The 23,438-nt window shown below is 41.0% G+C and overlaps 2 long non-coding RNA genes across 5 annotated transcripts in view; one reads left to right on the forward strand and one right to left on the reverse strand.

Annotated features, from left to right (window-relative positions):
- Window positions 1–3,208: 3,208 nt before the first annotated feature.
- LOC102547538 (uncharacterized) lies at window positions 3,209–23,409 on the reverse strand. Of its 2 annotated transcripts, none has more exons than XR_359591.4 (3): window positions 22,888–23,409; window positions 11,440–11,519; window positions 3,209–3,346 (listed from the first exon to the last, which is right to left on the reverse strand). It is a non-coding gene; the product is annotated as an uncharacterized LOC102547538 (long non-coding RNA). The 2 variants fall into 2 exon arrangements; XR_359592.4 differs by lacking the exon at window positions 3,209–3,346 and adding an exon at window positions 7,355–7,469.
- LOC120096629 (uncharacterized) overlaps window positions 3,255–23,438 on the forward strand; it is a 33,797-nt gene continuing 13,613 nt past the window's right edge. Inside the window, exon 1 of one of the 3 annotated variants that reach the window (XR_010057557.1) lies at window positions 3,255–3,373. This is a non-coding gene — a long non-coding RNA (uncharacterized LOC120096629). Of the gene's footprint in view, window positions 3,458–23,438 lie in introns of all 3 variants that reach the window. The other 2 variants (XR_010057558.1, XR_005493319.2) reach the window with 2 other exon arrangements.

Here is a 23,438-nt window from a genome sequence, read left to right on the forward strand (position 1 = left end):
GTACCATGATCCCCTCGGGCAAGCAGCAGAAAGAACTGGAGGTGGTAGAATGGCTAGTGCAATGGGGAGCTCAGAGAGGAGCTCTGACGTTACTGATGCTTTTATTAAGTGAGCAATGCTTCACCACATGATCCAGAAGTTTGCAGCAGCCAGCAGCTTGGAAAGATGTCTAAGTAAGTACCTGAAGACTAAGTCTTCATGAAGGATGACCCAGACCTCAAAAGCTCGGTTAAGATTTACTAAAAGCCTTAACCAGATACCACAAACCAACATCCCAGAGTCTTTTCCTGAACATACTTGAATCCCAGCAGTGAACATTTCTTAGCTGGAAAACTTAAAAGTGTATGGAGGAAGAATATTGGATCGTCTTCATAGAGTCAGAGATAAAGTCAATTTCATCACCATTGCCATAGCGGTTGTTCCAACACTTAGAGCATAGTATATGGAAAGTAGAGATGTCTTGTGTCTGTTGGCTAACATTGTGATCACATGAATACCAGCTTATTGTTCGCATGCTCCAAAATCTCATGACTGTAGTTTCATGTACCACATTCCAAACACTCTTCCAGACTCAATGGCCTGTTGTGGTTGTAAGTCTGATCTGGAGTAAAAACTTCTTGGGTTTAATATCTCTTTCACCTCTCATCAAGTTGGGGGGGGGGAGGGTCTGAAAAACTACTGAAGCCCTCGCTTACCAAGAGTTTTCTACCTTCATGGAAGGGGAAAATATATAAATGTCATTCATTTATTAAGGGAACAATAATAGTTAATGTGTGGAAACATTCAACTTTCATTCCATGTCAAATATAGTAATATCTTTATCCTAACTATAATAATAAAATATAAACATTCCAAGGCCATTCTGCAATTCTTTTGTTCCCATTATAAAGCATCCCTACTGTAGAACCAAAGGGGAAAATGGAGGGAAGAGAATTGTACATGGGCTGCCTGGGCTGTTCATCACAGGTATTTGTTCACCATCTGGTCAGTGAACCTGCTCAACATAACTGATCCCTGGCCATGTGGGCAGATCACTAAATTTTGAACACTGCAACTAAAGCAGTGCTGTAGTGTCTCACCTAGCCTTTACCCAAAAGAAAAAATATCTTCCTACCCAAAATCATTCGTTCTCTCTTCTTGCATTTATAAGATAAATAGTGGAATAGAAGGGAACAGTGAGTTAGAGGAAGGAAGAACTACAAGTAGGGAGAAACCCGGGTCATAGGAATGAGAAAGAAGATTAACTCATCAGAATGGTCTTCAGTAGGGCATAACCACTGTTATTATTTTAATAACAATTGTCAGTCAAAGGCCCATGTGTTTGAACACTCAGTCTCTAGCCAGAGCTGCAGTTTTGGTGTACTGCAGAACCTTCCAGACATGGAGGGAAGCTGGAGGAAGAATCATGGAAGAGCAGGCTCTGATTGGCAGAGCCTGACTGAACTTCCGGACTCCAGAGTGCATTCTGGTCCTCTGCAGCATGCTGAGTACACCTCCTCGCTCTCATGGTATGCCTTCCTACCACGGTTAACTACGTTCCCTAGGTGAGTTGAAATAAACCCTTCGTTTTTTAAGTCACATCTTGAATTTGGGCCAAAGAATCAAGTTGAGAAAGGATCTGAATTCCTTTGGAAGAGGATTTCTTAAAAAGCCAAAGGCCCAGGACATAGATGACAATGTAAGGCAGGACTTAACTCTGCTTACTTTTCAGTATGAGCAAACAACCAGACCGAAAAACAACCAACCAATCACCCAAATAAACAAACAAATGAAACAAGTAGAGACATTTATTTTGGCTCATGGTTTGAGGTGATATAGTTCTCCATGGTGGCAGAAGCTTAGATACAGGTGACTTACTTGGCTTGATGGCTGGCGTGTGCAGCACCGACTTGCTAATAGCTCACCAGGTCAAAAGGCTGCTGCCTGCTGAAGTCCAAGACCCTTACCCCAGCTCATGGGTTCCTAGCAGCCAACTACATTCAGAGTGGGTCTTATCACCGCCGGGCGCGTGGCTCGCCGTGATCATACAGAGTGGGTCTTATCCTTCTTCAGCTCTACCCTTATGCAAACGTCCCCAGAGAAATGTCTCCTAGGGGATTCTAAATCCACGCAAGTTGCCAATGAAGACTGATAATTAAGAAATCAAAAGAAAAATCTGAATTGTGACTTGTAGAGTCAATATACATGCTGAAACAGATGGATTGAAAGTTGAGAGCAGGAAAAATCTGACATATTATGTATACGGTTTAGATATTCCTATTAATTATGGCTTTTATCTTTAATTTCATTACCTTCTAGGCAGAGTTTGTTGAATGTACTTATAAATCCTGTTAAATAGTTCATATTTTTTTCTGGATAATATTCATTCAGACATGTTTGCTTCAAAAAATGGCAGTTTTTTCTTTATTTTTTAACTTTTCATTGACTCTGTGAATTTTACTTCATGTACCCTACTCCCATTTATCTCCCTGCCCTTTCATATTTACTCTCTACCCTTGCAACCTTCCCCTACTAAAGGAAATAAAATAAGGGAGAATAAAAATCATTTTGTCATAGAAGCTGTACTATGTCACACAGTTTACCTTTTCTCTACACATCTTTACTTACAAATGTTCATTGCAGTAAATCATTGGTCTGCTTCCAGACCTCTGGCTTCTGCCGCACTACCTATTCTGGATCTGTTAGGACCAGTGCCTTCACACATTCCAGCAGCTCATAGATGGGGGAGATGTTGAGAACCGCCAACTCAATGCCCTGGATCTGGCTCTGGGAGGCTGTTGTAGATTTGATCTAATGTTTGTATTGTGTTAATTGGATCCCCCAAACGGCATGAGATTCCTCACCTAAGCTGCTGAGGGTACCTGCCACCGGTTGGTTTTGATGGGTAAATAAAGTTGCGAGAGGTCAAGGGCTGGGTAGAGAGACAGATACAGGGCTTTTAGGATTTCCAGGCAAAGGATGAAGGGGTTGGAGGAGGATAGAGCTGCCATGCTGGGAAAAGAGCATCTGACTGTGGAAAGCCGTGATAGCATTCGCCATTACAAGATGGCGCTGGCTTCTGCTGCACCAGCCTGACTTCCTTCCAGGAAACTAGCTGTGTGCGCATGTGCAAGAGCGTGTTCACGCCAAGTCTTTGCCCACCCCGGGGCGTGCCAATGATATCATGGGTAAGCGACCAATCAGGCGTGGACACGCCACATTAGGATGTATTAAAGCAGTGCCATTCTGGGGCTCACTCTCTCCTCTTCAAGATGCAATAAACACTTTATTGCAGAAGGATCCTGGTGTCCGCGCGTCATTCTTGCCGGCGAGACGTTAGGCGCGCGACATCTGACAAGCCTGAGAGCTGCAGAAGAGAGAACATAACAATCATGTAAGAGCTGGGGATTAGAGGCCCCAAAGCCCTGCCACCTCCACCCCTCAGGTCTAGTGCGACAATGATGGACTATAGATTTTAGTAAGTAATAACTCAGGTATATCGGAGGGGAGATATTAGCCATGTGGACGTTTGGGAGTTGCTTAGCCATTGAGCTGTTTAAGGCATATTAAAATACAAGGCTGTGTGTGTTTTGTGTGCGTGTGTGTGTGTGTGTGTGTGTGTGTGTGTGTGTGTGTTTTATTTGGAAACCCAGAACACTGGGGTGGGTAGTGAGGAATGTGCTATAGCTGCCAGGATGATTTGAGCACTATTAACTGGTAAAAGCAACAGGAGGTAGCTGAGTTAGTCATCCCACCAGCTCTCCTGGCCCTCACTATCAGGGAAAGCTCTCAGGCACTCTGGCTAGCTCGCCCAATATTACAGTACAATAATTTGAATGTGTTTGGCCTATGGAAAGTGGCACTGTCATGAAGTGTGGGCTTTGAGGTCTCCTATGTTCACACTCTGCCCAGTGTGGAAGAGAGCCTCCTCCTGGCTGCCTTTGATCAAGATATAGAATTCTCCGAGTCCTCCAGCAGCGTGTCTCCCAGCAGACTGCCACGCTTCCAGACATAATGGACTGAACCTCTGAACCTCTAAGCCAGCCCCAATTAAATGTTGTTCTTTATAAGAGTTGCCTTGGTCATGGTGTCTGTTCATAGCAATGGAAACCCTAACTAAGACTGAAGTTGGACTGGGGTATTGCTAGGGCAGTCCTAAGGAATGTAGATTTGGGGACTTTGGATGTGAAAAGCAGTGGAATGTTTTAAGTGGGGGTTAATGGGCCATCTGAGTAGGAATATGGAAGATGGTGCTGGAGGAGCTTAAAGTTTTACATCTTGATCTGAAGTCAGCCAGAAGGAAAGTGTCTTCTTAGATAGAAGAGAGGAGGCTCTCATCTGCACTAGGCTGAGGTTGAGCACAGGAGGCCTCAAAGCCTGGCTACACAGTGACAAACTTCCTCCAAGAAGGCCACACTTCCTGATAGTACCACTTTCCACGGGCCAAGGTTATTCAAACTACCACAGTCAGTCAGCAAGGGTCAGGGTCATCTCTCTTGCTCTGATGTCCTCATGGCTGGCTTACCATCTTTACCACCAGTGTCAGCTCTACTATGCTGCCAAGGCCAGGTTCAGGTCCCATTCTACCATGTGCTGCAGTAGGGGAAGGGTAGTGGCGGGCACCTCTGCCTCTCCCAAGTCACCTCATGGCAGACTGCTGATAACACAGACCTGGTACATCAACACAGGCCCCAGATGCCATAGAACCACAGAGACAGTCATAGCCAGCAGCAGCCTTGGCTCGTAAGCCCACATAGCCTCAGGCAGCAGTCAAGCAGATCAGTGTGTTCCCTTTCAGCAGTACCACCCTTATACCCATGGTCTCTGTTGGCAGCCCAGACTATGGCAGCCCAGATCATGGCATCCTAGACCACAGATACCTTCTTGGCCTTTGATGGTAACTCAGGCTACAGACATCAATACAGACACTAGATGAGGCAGGACTATGGACCTGGACCTAGACCTTGGTAGCAGCCTGAGCCAGGACCTTACCATGACCTCCCAACATCTACCTGTTCCTCACTGCTGCCATCTACTCTCCAGTCCCACCTTTTCCCACAATATACAAATCTCTTAATTTCTCCCCTTTTTCCATCTCTCTACTGTTAATTCTATCGTTTCCATCTGTCCATCACACACTTATCCACCATAGTGACACTAACAACAGGTGCTTGGATGACTTTCTCCTGGCTGCCTCTGTAGCTTTGGCCAGTACAGGAGCTTGGTTGTCTTTATTTCAGGTAGCCCTGGCAGATATAGTCAGGGCAGGTCATCAATTTGTCTCTTTGTTAACAATGTTCAATAGTATATTTATGTGCATTTTATTATTGCATTAGCTAGGACTTCCAGTAAAAACATTGAAGAGATTCTATGATGGAATGTCTACATCTTATTACATTCCTGATTGCAGAAGCAAACTTTTAAAATTCACTATAAAGTATGTTAAATATGTTGGATATACTTAGTTATTTAAAAAGGTATTGTACATTATATTGTTAAAATGTTCTGTTTTGTCTGTTAGCTACAAATGCACATGAAGCTTATTAAACACAGTTTATCTCTATTAAGATAAAAACATAATTGCTGCATTTTTGCATTGCTTTTGTTTTGTTTTTAATGGTTTGGATAACCATACAATTGGTTTTATATTTTGATATTTATTCGTCAATCATTCATATACTTTAGTGAGGCATTAGTGTTACATCATACATTCTGTGAGGCCCAAATGGCTAATAATTTCTTTGCAATTTTGCATTTATGTTGGTAGGAGATTGGTGTGTAATTTTCATTTTTATAATCTTCTTCCAGCTTTGATATCAAGATTTTATTGGCCTTTCAAAATGACTTGAATAATTCATACTTTTACTATCTTTTTTGTCAAAGCACATTTAAAAAAAATAGTGTTGGGTTCTCCTGTAATGAGACTGAAGGAAAGCCTTTTTTGTAAATGCAGAAATTATCAAAAGATAGTGATAATTTGAGTGATAGGTTGCTAATATGGTATAGAAAGAATATGATGTGATGTAAACAAAGGCCCATGAGAGGTCATTCAGGACCCAACCCAAACCAAAACTTATGGAAAACAAGAGGACAGTAGAAAAACAATGTACTATATTCTTCCTTTGTGCAAATTGGAGCTTGGAGCTTCCTATTGAGAGAGTCAGAATTTTGAGTAAGGGAAGAGAACTGTGGTCCTTAGCTAAAAGTCACAGAAATATGTGCGTTTTTTCAGCTACTGATTTCCAAGAGAAACATAGGTCTGAATAATAGCAATAATAAATAATGTTGCTCATTGAGCTATGTTGTTCAGTTTTCTGGATTAAAAATAACAAATAATCTTTATCAGATTCCTGAATTTACCATGAAATTAAAATGCTCACCATGGGGCATGCTGCTATTGCCTTTGCTGGGGTCAGTGCACTCAGAAACTTTTTGCAATGTAAATTGACAAAGGGACTTTGGAAACTAATATGGGAATGATTTCGGGGGGGGGGGGAATACAAACCCACAACAACCACACTTCTCTGAATTTAAGTGAAGAAAAGTATTCCAGTGTCAAATTACTGTATACTTTTAAATGCCATTGAAATTCCATTTATATACTAACAACAACAAAAATGGAACAGTTGCATCACTGACAGTATGATAATGATGACTGATAACAATTAATTGAATATTCAAAATGGGAAATAGATCGGTTGTGTAATGTTCCCGACACAAAGGAATGACGTATGATCCAGCAGACAGCTCTAGAAATTCCCCAGATGCAGGCGTCACACAATCATTCCAATATCATACTGTTCTATAAACATGTCCAATTACCACATATTAATTAAAACTACTATATTTTCAAAAAGGCGTGACCCCGATCAAATGGAATATAAATTACTAATTATAGTTAAAGAAACACAAGACTTTTAGTTGATCCAGTGCTCATAAGTATAAGCACACCCACGTGTTATTTTTTCTGCTATGTAAAATTATGTCTGTAGTGAAATAAAACAACAAAGATAAATGAACAGCATATAATGTGTTTGGGAGGTGAAATGTTCTCATTATATTTGGGAATGCATTAATGTTTTTATAATGATACTCTGTAAAAAATTGCAGATAAAATGACTATCGTTTATTGAATTCCTATGTTATGATACCCGCTTGCTCATGATGTAGCTTATCGCATTTTTTTAACAACAACCTATAAGGGATGTACTTCTCAGATCCATCTCTTAATTGAATTTTATTTTTATTTTCAAATTAACACAGACACATACTTCAAAAAGATACAGTGGCATGGATGTTTACCAAGAATAAATGCAATAGTGTACCCCTTCACTCTAATTCTTTTTAATATTTTAGCATTTTTCTTATGAATAACTCATATTTTCAAATCGCACCACAGTATTAGCATCTTTAAAGTTTTTCACTGTTTGACTAACTGTTGTTGCAAGTTCTTCAAAGAGATGTGTAAAATGGATACACCTTCTGAAATGCTGAAAAACAAAGAAAGCACAAGTTGTAAACCCAGGGCAAGGGGAGCATCTCACACATTTCGCTGTGCCCAAAACTGAAGGAGCACTATACTGTGTCCATATGTATGGAAAGATGCATGGCTACTTAGTGACAAATGGCAAATTCTTCGTAAATCCTAGTTTGCAAAAGTGGAAGGATTTAGGGCTAGTAAATACTAATGGCATTCTATTTACCTGAGGAATTCAGTGGTGTGTGTGTGTGTGTGTGTGTGTGTGTGTGTGTGTGTGTGCATGTGTGCGTGTGTGCATGTGTGCACATGCGCACGTAGCAGCAGCATATGTATGAAGATCAGAAGACAACTTACTGAAGTCATTTGGCTTCTACCATGTGAGCTTTCAGGGATACAACACAGGTCATTGGACTTGGCATGAGGCCAAGTGTGTCCTCCTGCTGAGCCATCTCACCAGCAGCCAGAAAGGTAACTCTTTTAAACTAGATATTCTATTTATTTACATTTCAAATGTTATCCCTTTTCCATGTTTCCCCTCTGTAAACCCCCTATTCTATTCCAGTTCAGGGTTCTCCCCCACCCACACACCCACTCCAGCCTCACCGCCCTAGTATTCCTCTACACTGGGGCAAAAAGCTTTCACAGAATCAAGGGCCTCTCCTCCCATTGATGCCAGATAAGGCCCCTTCAGCTCCTTCAGTCCTTTCCCTAGCTCCTCCATTGAGATCCCTGTAATCACTTTGATGGTTGACCTCAAGCATCCGCATCTGTATTGGTCAGGATCTGGCAGAGCCTCTTAGGAGACATGTGTGTCAGGCTCCTGTCAGCAAGCATCAGCAATACTGTCTGGGTTTGGTGACTGTATGTGGGATGGATCCCCAGGTGGGGCAGGCTCTGGATGGCCTTTCCTTCAGTCTTTGCTCTACTCTTTGTCCCTGTATTTCTTTTACACAGGAGCAATTCTGGGTTAAAATTTTGGAGATTGGTGGGTGGTCCATCCCTCAACTAGGGGAGGGGGAGGATGCCTAAACTCTGGATATGGTCTCCACAGGTTCTCCCTCACTTTTGTGGGGCATTTCAGCTAATGTCATCCCCATGAAGTCCTGGGAGGCTCTTGCTTTCCTGGCATCTGGGAGAAAGGTAACTTTTAAGTAAAACTTTTCAGTGAAGAGAACCTAAGGGTTTGAGTGACTCTATCGGTGAACTCATGGCTGTTAATCAACATGTAAAATTCACCAGTTTTCCTGCTTAAAATGTCTTTGATTTTATTAAATAAATTTATCCTTTGGCAATTTCATTCATGGATATGATGTAGTATATTCTAATAACTGTCACCCCACCTTTCTCATTTCCTTCCCACCCTCATCAAACCTCCTTCTCTACCACCCCAAAACTGTCAATAGTTAGGGAGTGTAGAGTCCTATGTGCCTCTGTCTCAAACATGAATAATTACTGTTAGGACCAGTTACATGTATGCCTAGTGCAGATGCTATGAGTTCATGCCTGCAGTGGCTGTGTCATGTCCAGAGACAACATTTCAGATCTTCTTGTATATTGCTGTTACACTCTTTCTGTCCCCTTGTCCACAGTGTTTCCTGAGTCTTGGGGGCAGGGGCTGATAGAAATGTCATGCTTATGGGTGAGGATTTAATAATTACTTATTCTCAGCACTGTGAGTCTCTGCACGCACTGCTATTCACTGAAATGAGAAGATTTTTGTGTGTGTGAATAGGCAGCGGGTAGCAATTATCAATGAGTACATGAATATTTAGAAGTTGGCTTGGGATTTGTGGCATTTAGATGAAATTGATTGCTTTGCCATGCAGCGTTGCCTGTGTTTTCACAATGGAACCCGCATATCTTTCATTGGTTGTTGCCTTTGGGGTCAATTCTTGGCCCACCTATAGGACCATTGGACCTCTGCTTGCTGTTAATCCCACGTGGCTGGTTTTAAGTCAACTAGAAAATAATTGAAATTAAATATAGGGGTTATCGGATATTGATACTTGAATGTGATGGCTGGAGTGACCTTATCTCAAAGAAAGGACTATGTGGCTTCTGATCTAATGATTCAGCATTCTACATGAGTTGGTAGAGAGAAGAGTGGGTTGCCAGGAGTGTCAGATGTGTGGTCTCTGACATCAAAGGCAGGCATGCACTTGAAGCAGGTATTGAAGATCTGGTAGTTCAGCTCCAGGGCATTTAGTGAACTCAGATCTAAGAAGGAAAAAGACATACCACACTTGGCCTAGGGTGGTAGGAGTAGAATGATAAAGGGTGATAAGAGTATGACCTCTGACCCAGGAACATGAGGGCAATCTCATATGATATGAGGGGAAGGTTGGACTTCCAGAAACAGGTATGGGTGGGGACTCTGGAGGATGACGTCCCATGACATGGGGTGTTCGGATGATGGATGGCTGAAAATAGAATGTATAACCCTGAGAGCAAACTCCACTGAGGCTGTGGGGAGCAGGTTCCATATGGGACTGAGGAATGTACAGTTAAAGTGCTGGAGAAAGGCAATGTGGCTTTGACCTGGGTAGTGATTTCTGCTCAGGATGTGAGACTGATAAATGAGCTCTGTATGAGTTCTGAGAGACTGGGGAGTTGAGTGACTAGGGGAGGAGTTTACTCATCCTGATATTAAAGCAATAGGGAATGACTTCTACACCTTTCTAAGACATAGGAAGTTAGGGTGCCAGAGACAGGAATGTGGTCTCTAACCTAGGGAATGATATCTGTTCAGGCCAAGAGACATTGGAAAACTAATTCCACATATATTTTGAGATGCTTTGTTAGGGAAGGAAGAGAGATATCATATGGCCTCTAACAGGGGATAAGACATGAATTTAGTCACCAATATTAACGTCAAGGTGCCTGGAAGAGTAAGCATCAAATGGAGCTAAAGTCCTTGGTCAGGTCTTCACTTCTAGTTCCTTATCTTATCCAGTGACCAGAAGAACTCACCTGCTTTCCATATCCCTGACTTCCATAGAGTTTCAGGCAAATTCACTTTCGTCAGACCAAAGAATGAGATGCAGAGAAAAATGTACATGGGGTTTGTACCACCTCCCTTCTCATTTTGGTTGTTGACACCCTCAAATTCAGCAGCAGGTATGACACCATTTAACCTCAAGTCACGCTTCCCAGGACCTCAGGAGACCCACTTCTACCACATGGCTTCATCCACAGACTCTTCTCGTTGTATGTCCTTCCAACTCTGTGCTTGTGTCACTTCCTGGGTTCCCTCATTGCCATCAAGTCCTGACCCTCTAACTTAGTGCATTTATTTCTCTGTAAAATTGGCTTTTCTTTATAAGACTGAGGGTATTTTGACGAAGAACGAGGAGGAAGAAGAGGAGAAAAGGGAGAGGGAGAGGGAGAAGGAGAGTAAGAGGAAGAAGAACAAGTAGTAGTAGTAGTAGTACTAGTAGTAGTACTAGTAGTAGTACTAGTAGTAGTAGTTTGGTTTAAGATTCTGTGCCTTCTACTTTTGCCTACTTTTCCAGATAACCAAAAAAGCATTACTTGGGAAATTTTTAAAAATAGGTGTTTGTTAATATTATATTGATATCACCTTATTAATAGTTCAGGAATTTCTTTGTAGAACAAAATACAGAGAATATAAGACAGTGATGTGCTGAGTCAATTGGTAAGTTTTTAAAAGCATACCTTTCCAAATAGGATAACAAGAAAGGTTATTTGATTGCCCCTCCCCTCCTCTACATTTCGTCCATGAATATATATTGAGCATCTCTAAGGAAAATGTCTCCACTCTAAGAGTCATGACTAAATAAAAAAATAAAACATAGCTCCCATAGGGAAATAGCTTTAAGCCAAAGCAATCAAAATAAAATGCCACTTATATAATAAGATGTTCAAAATGAAAAGTGCATAAAATAGGAAGAAATCCTGCCTATGAGTGTAGTGGGATCATCAATGGTGACATGGCATGTAAACGAAACTTTGATGCTTACCCAATAGAAAACAGTGAAAAGTTATTCTGAGCACAGACTTCTCATAAAATCATAGAAATCTGAGAATATATCATGGTGTCCTAGAAATAAATAAAAAAGACAGTGAGAAGCAATAGTTTGGGTGAATAAAGAATGCATATAACAATTCTAAGAAACAAAGCTAATAATATTCTATGCTGCAAAGAAATGAGCTATCAAGCCATGAAAAGATACGGAAGAAATTTAAATGCATCTATCTAAATGAGAAAAAGAAATCCGATAAGGCTATGTAATATATGATTACAATAACAGAATAATCCACAAACAACATCAAGGCTATAGAGACAAGAGAAAGACAAGTGATTGCCAGAGGCCAGGGCATTTGAGAGATAGAGAGGTTAAGGCTCCAAAGTCTGTCTGTATGAAGTATAGTGGCACAGTACTTATAATGGAACGTTCTTTAAATCCCATGGAAAGTCCAATACCAAGCCGTACCCTAAAGGAAACTGTAGCCTTTGATGGAAAAATGATATATTCACCTAGGTTCATCATTTGTAACAAATGGAACACTCTGGTCAGATAACGACAGTAGGTGATGTGCACAAGTAGACAGAAGGGATGAAATGAAGCCCCCAGTGCTAGCTTTTGTGGTGGTATAAGCCCTAACTTCCTTTAAAAATAAAATGTGTCTTTAAAATGATATGTCCAACATCACAGAATGACCAAGGTAGTAAAAGCTGACAAGGCAAGTTCAAGAAAAGGCTTGGAACTCAAATACCTTTGAGTGCTTCTATTTTAGCCTACATTTCTATACTAGAACAGACATTTTAGAAAGCACATTGCAGTTTTGGTGATTTTGAAGGCTAGGAGTATGCAGGTTCTTAATAGGTCACCATTCACAGAGTGCTGGCCTCAGGGGGGCTATTCCTTGCCTATGTCTATAATGATGTATCAAAGATCACCTTAAAATTTGGGGCCATATTATGATGATATATCCTTATCAGTCATGCAGGGGTTTCTGTGCTCCTAGTTAGGGGACTTGTATTTAGGTTCAGGGTGTAGGTCATCTCCAGCTTGGCTTCCTTCAACTCTGTGCCCCACGGTGCTTGTTCACAAAGAACACAAGTGTCTGTATGATGATCATATCCCCTCTACTCCCGGTAGCTAATTCAAGTCATAGTGAAGACGTTGATGTATTCCGGAGAGTGGATAGGGTAGAACTTGAGTATCTCCAAAAACCTAATGTGAAGGATGAAGAAAAGCCTGCACTGTCAATATGATAGTATGTCTTAATATGGTCAGGACAGATAATCATTTATTTAATGTGATACAGAGAGAAGCAGAATTGATAAAACAAAATACACTAACATTAAGCATTTCTACCACCAAGGAGCCTGACTTAAAACTGAAGGAAAAAACTAGATCCACAAAGGGAAAACATATTCTAATGAATAACTGATGAAGAGCATACTTCAGGAATCTACCAAGGTCTCCTACTCACCAAGAAACATAAGCAGTACAACAGAAAACAGAAAACATGCGAATATGTCTGATTAAAGGGAGATTTCAAATGTCTGCCTGTAAGACATTGAAAATAGGTTTAACCTCATTATCGTTTAGGAAATTAATTTTTAAACCAGAAAGACATACAAGTACATACCTAACACAATATAAAAGAGAAGAAATGACACTGTTGTGTTGGCAGGGAGAGTTCCTGCACTGAAGAAAGGAATGAGTTCTGATAATCTCTTAAGAACATTCTTGGCTTTCTCTAGTGATTTTCCAAACCCACTTCTCTACAGAATCAAGGACCATGGCGCAGGCTATTAAAAGCCTGCCCAGGGGTGTTCATTATCAATACATTTAGGACAGATCAAAACCCAAATGTCTATTAGAAGCTGAGTACAAAAACACACTGTGCTCATAACATGGCATTCCACAAAAGAGCAAAGGCTAAGTGAAACGTGGGCTCATATTCCAGAGTATGGAGCATCTGGAAATGTAAGAACAAAAGCCCAATTTAAAATTACTGCATGCTTATTAGTCTTTTTATAGAATTATTTTAAGGAAGAAGACAAAAATAAGCAACACATTCATTTCCAAGGCGACTCTGGACTCTTGTTTTATATTTCTCGACATGAGCGCATTTACTTTTCCAGGAAAATAATTAAAAATGACTTTGTAGATCTTGGTGTCTTAGGTTTGGTTTTCCTCCAGGGGACCACAAACTGTAGGCCATCAAATAATGTACTATTTTTCTCAGGATTGTGAAATCGTGGAGCTGCAGATCAACACTGCTCCTTGCCTTCTAGGGTGGAAGTGGCATTTCCTGAGTGCCTAAGTATCTCATATCTCTTTTTCCTAACCTTTTCTTAGGAGACACCAATTATCTTAAATTTAGGCCCAATTTAAGGTCCTCATATACCCTAATCATCCTGCAGGCTTAGATTTTTTTCAAAACCTACTTTACTAAGGTGTCTCAAATGCTTCAACCTCCCTTCTCCCCCATTGACCAAAGGCAGATGAAGTGGGGCATGAGGACCTGTTTGGAAGTAGTTCTTTGGAGTAATTCCAAACACCAATCAGTAGCAGCAGTTCAATCCAATCCACAAGCACCAAGCAGGAACCAGTAGTATGGCTCTATCCAGAAGAAACTGAGGCTCTGGCAAATTGGAACTAGTCTATGGAAGCAGCAAGTGGCAGCCAGCATAAGAGTCACACTTCTCTCTGTGAAGTGAAGATCAGCGAAGACCAGCGAAGTATTGCGAGGTGAACCAATACTTTAAGAGTGTTGTCAGTAAAGGCCAGCAAAACGTTGCCACGGTAAACTGATGCAAGAGCATCATTCACTGTCAGTTGGGTTCTACTTATATTCTTTCCAAATACCATGTCTCTGTCTTCTCAAGTGTCTGTCTCAGCCAAACATTCTCTCATAAGACAGCCTCATGACACAACTGAGTCTTCAAAGAAATCAGAAATTGTCACTTCATCACTGTCGCCTCCGTCTCCGTCCCGCAGAAAAGGAGCGACACCACGACGTTGTTCTCAAAGCAGTTTATTCAGGAACCTTTTTCTGCATGCAAGCAGCAATCTCTTTTCTTATTTCTTTCCTCCTCCCAGCCCCCCGAGCACACTCCCTTATATCCTCCCTCAACTCCGCCTCCTCAGTCCAGACTGCGTAGTCTCAGTTCATAGGTCCACGTCACATGGCCTGATCTTGTGTCATGGTGCGCCTGCGCAGCTCTCACTGCCGCCACACCCGCTCCCCACATCCTTTGTGACTGTATAGCTCAGAATGGCTCCCTATACATCACTCCATCTTCAAAACCAACTGCATTCTCAAGTCCTGGGTTGAGATTTTGACCTGTGAATTCAGATGACACAGTTCAGCATGTAAGTACACCTAAAGTTGTCTGATGATGAAAACCATCACTCCTAGGTGCTTCTTAGAATGCACTCTTCAATGCACGGTTTGATGAAGCATGATGGTTGCTCCTGATGACATGTTTATGAGATATCAGGATGATACACATCTCCTTCAGTGTCTTAGTCAGGGTTTCTATTCCTGCACAAGCATCATGACCAAGAAGCAAGTTGGGAAGGAAAGGATTTCTTCAGCTTACTTCCACACTGCTGTTCATCACTAAAGGAAGTCAGGACTGGAATTCAAACAGGTCAGGGAGCAGGAGCTGATGCAGAGGCTATAGAGGGTTATGAGTTACTGGCTTGCTTCCCCTGGCTTGCTCAGCTTGCTTTCTTATAGAACCCAAGACTACCATCCAAGGGACAGCACCACCACAATGGGCTGGGTCCTCCCCCATTGATCACTAATTGTGAAAATGCTTTACAGCTGGATCTCATGAAGGTGTTTCCACAATTGAGGTTTCTTTTTCTGTAGTAACTCCAGCTTATGTCAAGTTGACACACAAAACTAGCCAATACAATTGACCCCTTGTCAACTTGACACACAAACACATCACTATTAAGCCTCAGCCCCTACTTTCTTATTCATCCCCAAGATCTAAATAACTTTAAGAGTCACACAGTATTTATATATTAAAAGTTCAATCCATTTAAAATATTCAGTATCTTTTAAAATTCAAAGTCTCTTAACTGTGGACTACACTAAAATACTTCTTTCTACAAGAGGGAAAAATATCAGGGTGCAGTCACAATCAAAGTCAAAATCAAACTAACTGTCCAACATCTGGGATCTGCTTACCATCTTCTAGGTCTTGGGTCACTTCTCCAGCTCTGCCATTTGTAGCACACACCTTGTAGGCTCCAGCTGCCTGTACTCCACTACTGCTGCTGCTCTTGGTGGTCATCTCATGGTACTGGCATCTCCAAAACACTGCTGTCTTCCATTGAAACTAGGCTTCACCAATAGCCTCTCACAGACTCTCTTCATGGTGCCAAGCCTCAATTCCTTTGCATGACCCCTTCAGTCCTGAGCCATCAATTGCAACTGAGGGTGCACCTTCACCAATGGCCTTCCATGGCCTCTCACAGTGCCCAGCCTCAGCTGCTCTTCATGACCCCTTCATGCCTTCAAAACCAGTACCACCTGGGTAACTCTTACACACTACCAAGTCCAGCCACAGCATGAGCTACAACCTTGGCTATCTGGAACACAGCCTCTTTGTCCTCTCAGAAACACTTCCCAGAAGATTTCACCTCAATGATGCTGGTCTCTTCTTAATCACCACTAATTTCTTAGCTCCAGCTGGCCAGCATCAATAGTCCTAGTAACTCAAAGATTTACTTTAGTAGTTCTGGTATCTTGTTAATCACAGCTGATTCTTCAGCCCCAGCTAATTGAAACCACAGAATCTTCACAATCAAAATAGCAACAGCCCTGATAAGAGTCTTAAATCTTCCCTCTGAAATTTTACAAGCCAGGCCTCCATCTTCTGCATTGCTCTCAACATTATCTTTCATGCTCCTACAGAACCTCTTAACATCCCAACAGCTCTTCTAGCTCAAAGTTCCAAAGTTCTTCCACAGTCCTCCCCAAAACATAGTCAAGTTGTCACAGGAATATCCCACTATGCTGGTACCAATTTGTCTTAGTCACGGTTCTCTAGACTCACAGAATTTATGGGTAGTCTCTATGTAGTAAGAGAATTAGTTGACAACTTACAGACTGTAGTCCAACAATGATCAGCAGCAGCTGGAAATGGAAGTCCAAGGATCTATCTGTGGCTCAGTCCCACAAGGTAGGCAGGCAGGCAAAAAAGAGAGACTTCCTTCTTCCAATGTCCTTCTGTAAATCTCCAGCAGAAGGTGTGTCCCTGATTAAAGAAGGTGTCTCTGTATCACCATACCTAGGTCTGGGACTTGCTTTCTCCCAGGTGACCTTGAACTCAGAGATTCCCCTTGCCTTAAGCTCTGGGGATTCATAGCCACTTTGCCTCAAGATCTCCCTACAAAGATCCAGGTCAGAAACTTGTAACCCCCAGCTTCAAGATCAGGATCAAAGGTGAGCCTTCCAACTCTGGATTGAAGTTCATTCCAGATATAGTTAAGTTGACAACCAGGAATAGCCACTACATTCAGTAAATCCTTTAATCCCACAAGCAATACAAGTTCTTCATTTTTCCCCCATTTTTCAGGTGGCACAACTGAGACAAAAGAGCTTTGACTGTCTTCTGCAAGGTCACATAAATGGGTACTATGTGCCTGGCATTTGAATAAAAATGATCAAACTTTAAGGTCCTTTCCTATCCCAGTTCACTGTGCTTAATTCCAAGGTAAAGACCCAAGGAAAGCTTTGAAGGACAAGTACACTCACCCGTGTGTGTGTGTGTGTGTGTGTGTGTGTGTGTGTGTGTGTGTGTGTATCTTCTTGGAACTTGGTTAACCTCACATATTACTTCACAAACCTCTCCAACGGGAACCTGTGATTTTTTTTGTGAGTTATGTATACCAAACAAAATGTTGCACATAATTCCAAGCAATCTTGGTGTCTTGGGGCCAAATTTCAAAATGCTTCATGCTATTATTGTAATTCTAATAATAAAAGGAGAATATCAGGAAGGCAAATAGTCTGTCCAGAAAGATGACTCCACACAGCCTTGTTAACCTGTGAGACAGACATTCGCCATTTCTCACGCCCGGCTCTGTTCACACGGTGCCTTATAAACCATGCTTACTGGACACTTGGGAACACTTTGCAGATAATCACACATGCCTCCATATTAGATAGAATAATCTGCGTGTTCTCAGGATCCACAAGAGAGCAAGACAATTTGCATACCAGAGACATTCATCTAGAACAGGAGCACACACAATTTTTTAGGCATAGATAGGCAATGTAAAAAAATGCTCTTTTATTCTAATAACAAGTGGGTCATTTATATAAAATATGTTTGCGATTATAACTTTTCCAGAAATCTAACAATAGAAACATTGTCAATATGGCCAGTTCATTGCAGGTTTCCTATGTAGACATTTTTCTGTCCTATCGGTTCTTAAATCATTCTGGGTTTTGGGCTCTAGGTTATTTGCTTGTTTGTTTGTTTGTTTTACATTTTCCAGACACATGTGAGCACATAGAGCTTGTGAATGAGGAACACACCCTTGTTTTCTTTTTAACCATTGTTATTCCTTTATTTTTCCCATTTTTCCTTTATTTTAATTGGATATTTTATGTAATTACATTTCAAATGCTATCCCCTTTCCCAGTTTCCCCCCTCTCATCCCCTCTCCCCCGGCTTCTATGAGGATGCTCCCCCTCCCACCCACGAATTCCCACCTTCCCACCCTGGCATTCCCCTACACTGGGGTATCAAGCCTTCACAGGACTAAGGGCTTCTCTGCCTATTGATGCCAGACAATGCCATCCTCTGCTACATATGTGGCTGGAGTCATGGGTCCCTCCATGTGTGCTCCTTGATTGGTGGTTTTGTCCCTGGAAGCTCTGGGGGTTCTGGTTAGTTGCTATTATTCTCCTTCCTACACACAGTTGTGAGTGAGTAGCAAAAGGTTGTGTTTTAACATCTTGTTGCTCATTAGCTGTTATTCAGCCAAAAAAGCACTCAGATTCCCTGTTTCTTCATGTTGAGGAGGAGAATGATCCCTCACAATTATGAGAGTAAATGGAAGAACCCCAACAACATACTTCAGGGTTCATGTCTCACAGCAATTTCTCAGCACTGATACTGTCATTGGCTACTTTGTGTCTATGAGACATGGGATCCCTCTTCTTCTCCAGGTTTTGGATAAACAGTTTTCCTAACTCACTGCCCCTCAGCCTTCATGTCTTGGAGGGATTGAAAAGCCTAACATTTTTGTCATGTTTGCATTTGTTTGTTTGTTTGTTTGTTTTGGTTATGTTTTTTTCTAATATACTTTTGCTAGAGCACTGTTTTGGGGATTTTGTTTTATGTCTTTGTGGACTAATCAAATGTATCACAGATAATCAGACATTTTGCCTACCCTCTATGTATAGTGGGTGGTCTTTGAATTTCTCTCGGTGAACTTGGATGACACATTTAAGACATTAAAATTGTTTTGAACCTGGCTAGTTACCCCAAGTAAGACTGTTCAACTGAACTCTGTCAACTTGTGTGCTACGACTATGGGGAATCCTATAGAAAAAAGACATGTAGGATGATATTTTCCTATACTCATCCTATTACTTCATTATAACAAGGTGACAACAAAATGTAAAAAATGAGGTGACTGGGATTATATTCTTTCTGAAATAAAACTTTATTTTATATCTAAATTTAGATACATTAGTGAATGAATGAATGCAATATCACTATTACTTGACAGTTCATATCAACAGAATGAGTCTTTTCTGAGCATCATGACTCTTAGTTCTGATACTTGGAATTAGATGCAGGTGCTCATGGCTTCACAGGGTTCTAATGACACACCTGGAATCATGACCACACTAAGGTATTGACAGCAGATAACCTGTCTAGACAGACAGGCAGGCAGAACTTCTGATGGATTTTCACACTCAAGTACAACAAATTATTCAACATCTAGACATACGAGAAACACTGAGTTACCCAGCTAAGTAAAGCACTCTTTAGTCTTCCTTTCCCTAAAGTACCTCACAAATCATCAACAGGTACTTAGCACCCTAAGTGCTAAATGACATTTCCACAATAACAGCAAATGCATGTGCAGGAAGAGGACAACCGAGCCAGTAGGAATAGTACCCAGGAATCTGCACAGGCTGTCACAAGGAAAACAAGGGGTGGAGAAAGACACAAATAGTAATGGAGACTCATGGAAGTTGATCCATCCACAATATATAAAAAAGGACAGGATGATAACATACTCCTAATCATGGAGTCATCCTGCCCCCAAACCTGACTGTTAATGGTGATATACTAAAGATTTCAGAAAGGAATGTCAAAGAGTGATTGTCCGACAGTGTAATTGTAGACACTTGGTGGAACAGCATAAAGACATTCATTTTAGGAGTCCCTGCCTCAGGTTTCTTGGGTGACCACATTTAGGTATCAGTGATTTCTCCATCTCGGGTCATTGACCAGTCAGGTGCTCAAAACTGTTGAAAAGAAATCCAGCAACAAAAGAAATAGTCACATCACATGTTTGACTTTACTTGTGGGTAAGCATTCTACATTTATCTTTGAAAAGTTAAACTATTAAAATATTTGCTGTATTAGATCATTGATTTTCTTATTTTGTAATTTTGCCTAAGAGAGGAGCATGTATTTTTCTTTCTGTTATACATTTTTCAACAAAAACTATCTTAGATTGCATTCTTGCAAAAGTAATTATAATTTTTAAATTAAATTAAGTACTTAATTAACAATTTTAAATTGAATTATAGTTACAATATGAAATTAAATTAAAACATTAAGCTGTTTGTAGAGTATTAAGCAAGAAAATGCACAAAAATCTACTTTTGAAGAATTAGGAGAACAAAATTACCAATATTTGTGATTATGGGTGTTAATTTAATAGAAACCCAATTTTCTTTCCTATGAAACCCACATTTTCATTGTGTACTTGGAAGAGCAACTCACAAAAGTCAAGGAACATTTTGAAAACTTTTCTCTACCAGGGATCCACATTTTGTTAAGACCCAGGTAGCTGACAGGTAACCTGCTCTCTTCCTCCTTCCTAGATCTCCAGACATGTCCCAGACCACTTACTGCCAGCCCACCTCAACACTTCCTCTTAGACAGTCGATCAGTTTGGGAGTTGACCTCTTCAGGTGGACCCATTTTTTAACCTTTTTTTCTAGTCCTTCTTCATTTCTTTTTGACCCCTCACTAATAGTACAGAACCACTTTCTACCAGGGATCCAAAACCACTTGAGTGAGACTCAGGTTCCCCATAGCTATTATACTTGCTATGGCCTAGCTTGGGGAAACCACAACAAAAGAATGATACACCCAGCCATCGAAGGCTAGACCAGGTGTCTCAATTACAGCTCCAATTGCTATGATGAAACACCATGACTAAAACCTGAGTCAGGGAGGAAAGGGTTTATTTGGCTTAGACTTCCATATTACTGTCAGTCATTGAAGGAAGTCAGGACAAGAAATCTCACAGGCCAGGAAGTGGAGGCAGGAGTTGGTACAGAGGCCATGGAGGGTGTGGCTTACAGACTTGCTTCACATGGCTTGCTCAGCTTGTTTTGTTATAGAACCCAGAGCCACCAGCCCAGGAATGACAGTACGTACCAAGGGCTATGCCCTCTCTCATTGATCACTGATTGAGAAAATGCATTACAGCTGAATCTTATGGAGACATTTTCTTATTCCAGGTTCCCTCCTTTCAGATAACTCTAGTTTGTATGTGAAGTTGATGTAAGACTAGCCAGCACAGGAGGTATCTATGCCAAGAAATACCTCAAACATCATAACTGTGGCTGCCTAGATGCCAGTACAAAAACACAAATGTGAACAATCAAGACAATAAGCCTCCTCCAGAAACCAGAATTTTATTATAATAGACCCTGAAGGAATCAATTTAAATGCAGCTCAAAAAGGCAATTGAAATAACAGTTATCAACCTTAAATAGTAAATGAATAAATGCTATAATGAATACAATAAATAAACAACGGAATGAAAAAATAAAAAATTCAAAATTTAAAATTTAAAATATAATTTAACAAAGAAATAGAATTATTAAAGGAAAAACAAATTGTAATAAAACAGAAAATGAAAAGCCAATGAAATCAAACAAAAATCTCAGAGATCAGCCTTGCCCACAGATGAAAATATGTGGAAGATAGATAGAATCTCAGGTCTCCCAGACAAGGCGAAAGAGATGAATGAGTCAGTCAAAGGAAATATTAAACCTAAATAAATACAGGCGCAAAACCATCAGAAAATCTGGAACACTATAAAAAGACCAACCCTATAAGTAGTAGTTATAAAAGAAGGAGAAGAAACTGAAGTCAAAAGCATAGAAAATATATTCATCAAAATTGTAGGAGAAAATTTTCCTAAGGTAATGAAATGTTTATCAAGGTGCAAGTGGCATAGAGATTACCAGATATTTAAAACCAGAGAAGAAACTCCCAAGACACATAATAGTCAAAACTGTGAACACAACCATAACAGCAGCAGCAGCATCAACAACGACAACAACAATAGCAACATCAACATCAACAACAATAAGAAAAACAGGATATTAAAAGCTGCCAGGGGGAAAGGTCTAATCACATATAGTCAGGCCCCACTAGAATAACGCAGGACTTTTCAGCAGAGACTATTGAAACCGGAAAGGCCTGACAGTAACCAACCACCTTTTGACTGAACTTAAGGCCCTCTATGTGGGATGGTACCCACATTTGACACTGCTAAGTGACAAGAACCTGAGACAAGATAGGTCATGGGCCCTGGGAAAACCTATACTGTTATCGTGCTAAAGAAACAGCAATTAAATGACCCTGGATGGAATTGTTGTACCCTAGATCAGTTCATCTCCACCAGAGAAGCACTAGATGGTAACTACACACAGACCCATGAATGGACATTGTGCAGAGAGTGAGACACTTTGAAACACTCATGCCTGAAGAGGAAGTCTTTATCAAACCCATCCTGCAAGGCTCAAGAAAAAATTAAGAAGTTACCTGTAATTTGAATCTTGCAAAGAAGCCATCCATTCCTTTAGTACTAGATTGGAAGAACCCAAAGTACCCTATTTCTAGCAGGAGAATATCAGACATACAGGAGGGAACAATCTTGGATCTGGTACTCAATCCATTGCTCTTCCCACAGGACCCCATGTCAGCTTTGCCTTTATTCTCATGCCCCATTTCCCCATCTACTTAAGCTGTCCTAAGAAAATGTCCGCCCATTTCAGACTCGGAGCATTGAATTTTATTCCAAAGATTTGTAGTCAAGATACCAAGGAGATGCATATATGCCTCTCCTCAGAGTATTTGTGACAAAAACCAGAAACCAAAACCCAAAAAATAACAAACAAAAGAGAAGGGAAATGAAAATAGTAAATAGGTTCTTTACCCTCATCTTATCCTGTGAAGTGGGTCGCCCAAAGGCAAAACAGTGGAAGGAGAAGATGGACAGGTCATTGGATGCTGGACGAAGCTCGCATGGTCTAAGCTTCCTTCTTTCTCCTGCTGCTTCCAGCCATCACCCTCCTCAGATGCAATTAAGTCAGGACAAAGTTTGCATTCTGACTTTCTTACTAGAAGCCCCACGATAAAAGTAAAAGATTCATTGAATGCTCAGGGAATACTCTGTCATCAGAGAAAACTCTCCATGCTCTCTGCAGTAATGCAGTCGCTCAATTTCTCAGTAGGATCTTGGCTATTTGCTCAGACTCACATTCTCTTAGCATTTAAAGGTTGGGAAATAAGGCCTGTGTCAGGGTGTGGTCTCCCCAGGCTCTTTGAAAGAAGGATCTATCACTTCCTCCCACATTGATCAAATGTCACCACAATTATCCTGCTTCTGGAAATAGCTCTGGTATTTTTTGAACGTGCAAAGTTCCGAGGCTGCTGTCAAATGCATGTCTGCTTTTCTCTTCTCAAGCTCCTCCTGGCTGAGGCCTT

The sequence above is a fragment of the Rattus norvegicus genome, chromosome 14 (genome assembly GCF_036323735.1).
Source record: "Rattus norvegicus strain BN/NHsdMcwi chromosome 14, GRCr8, whole genome shotgun sequence".
NCBI classification, from domain to species: Eukaryota; Metazoa; Chordata; class Mammalia; order Rodentia; family Muridae; genus Rattus; species Rattus norvegicus.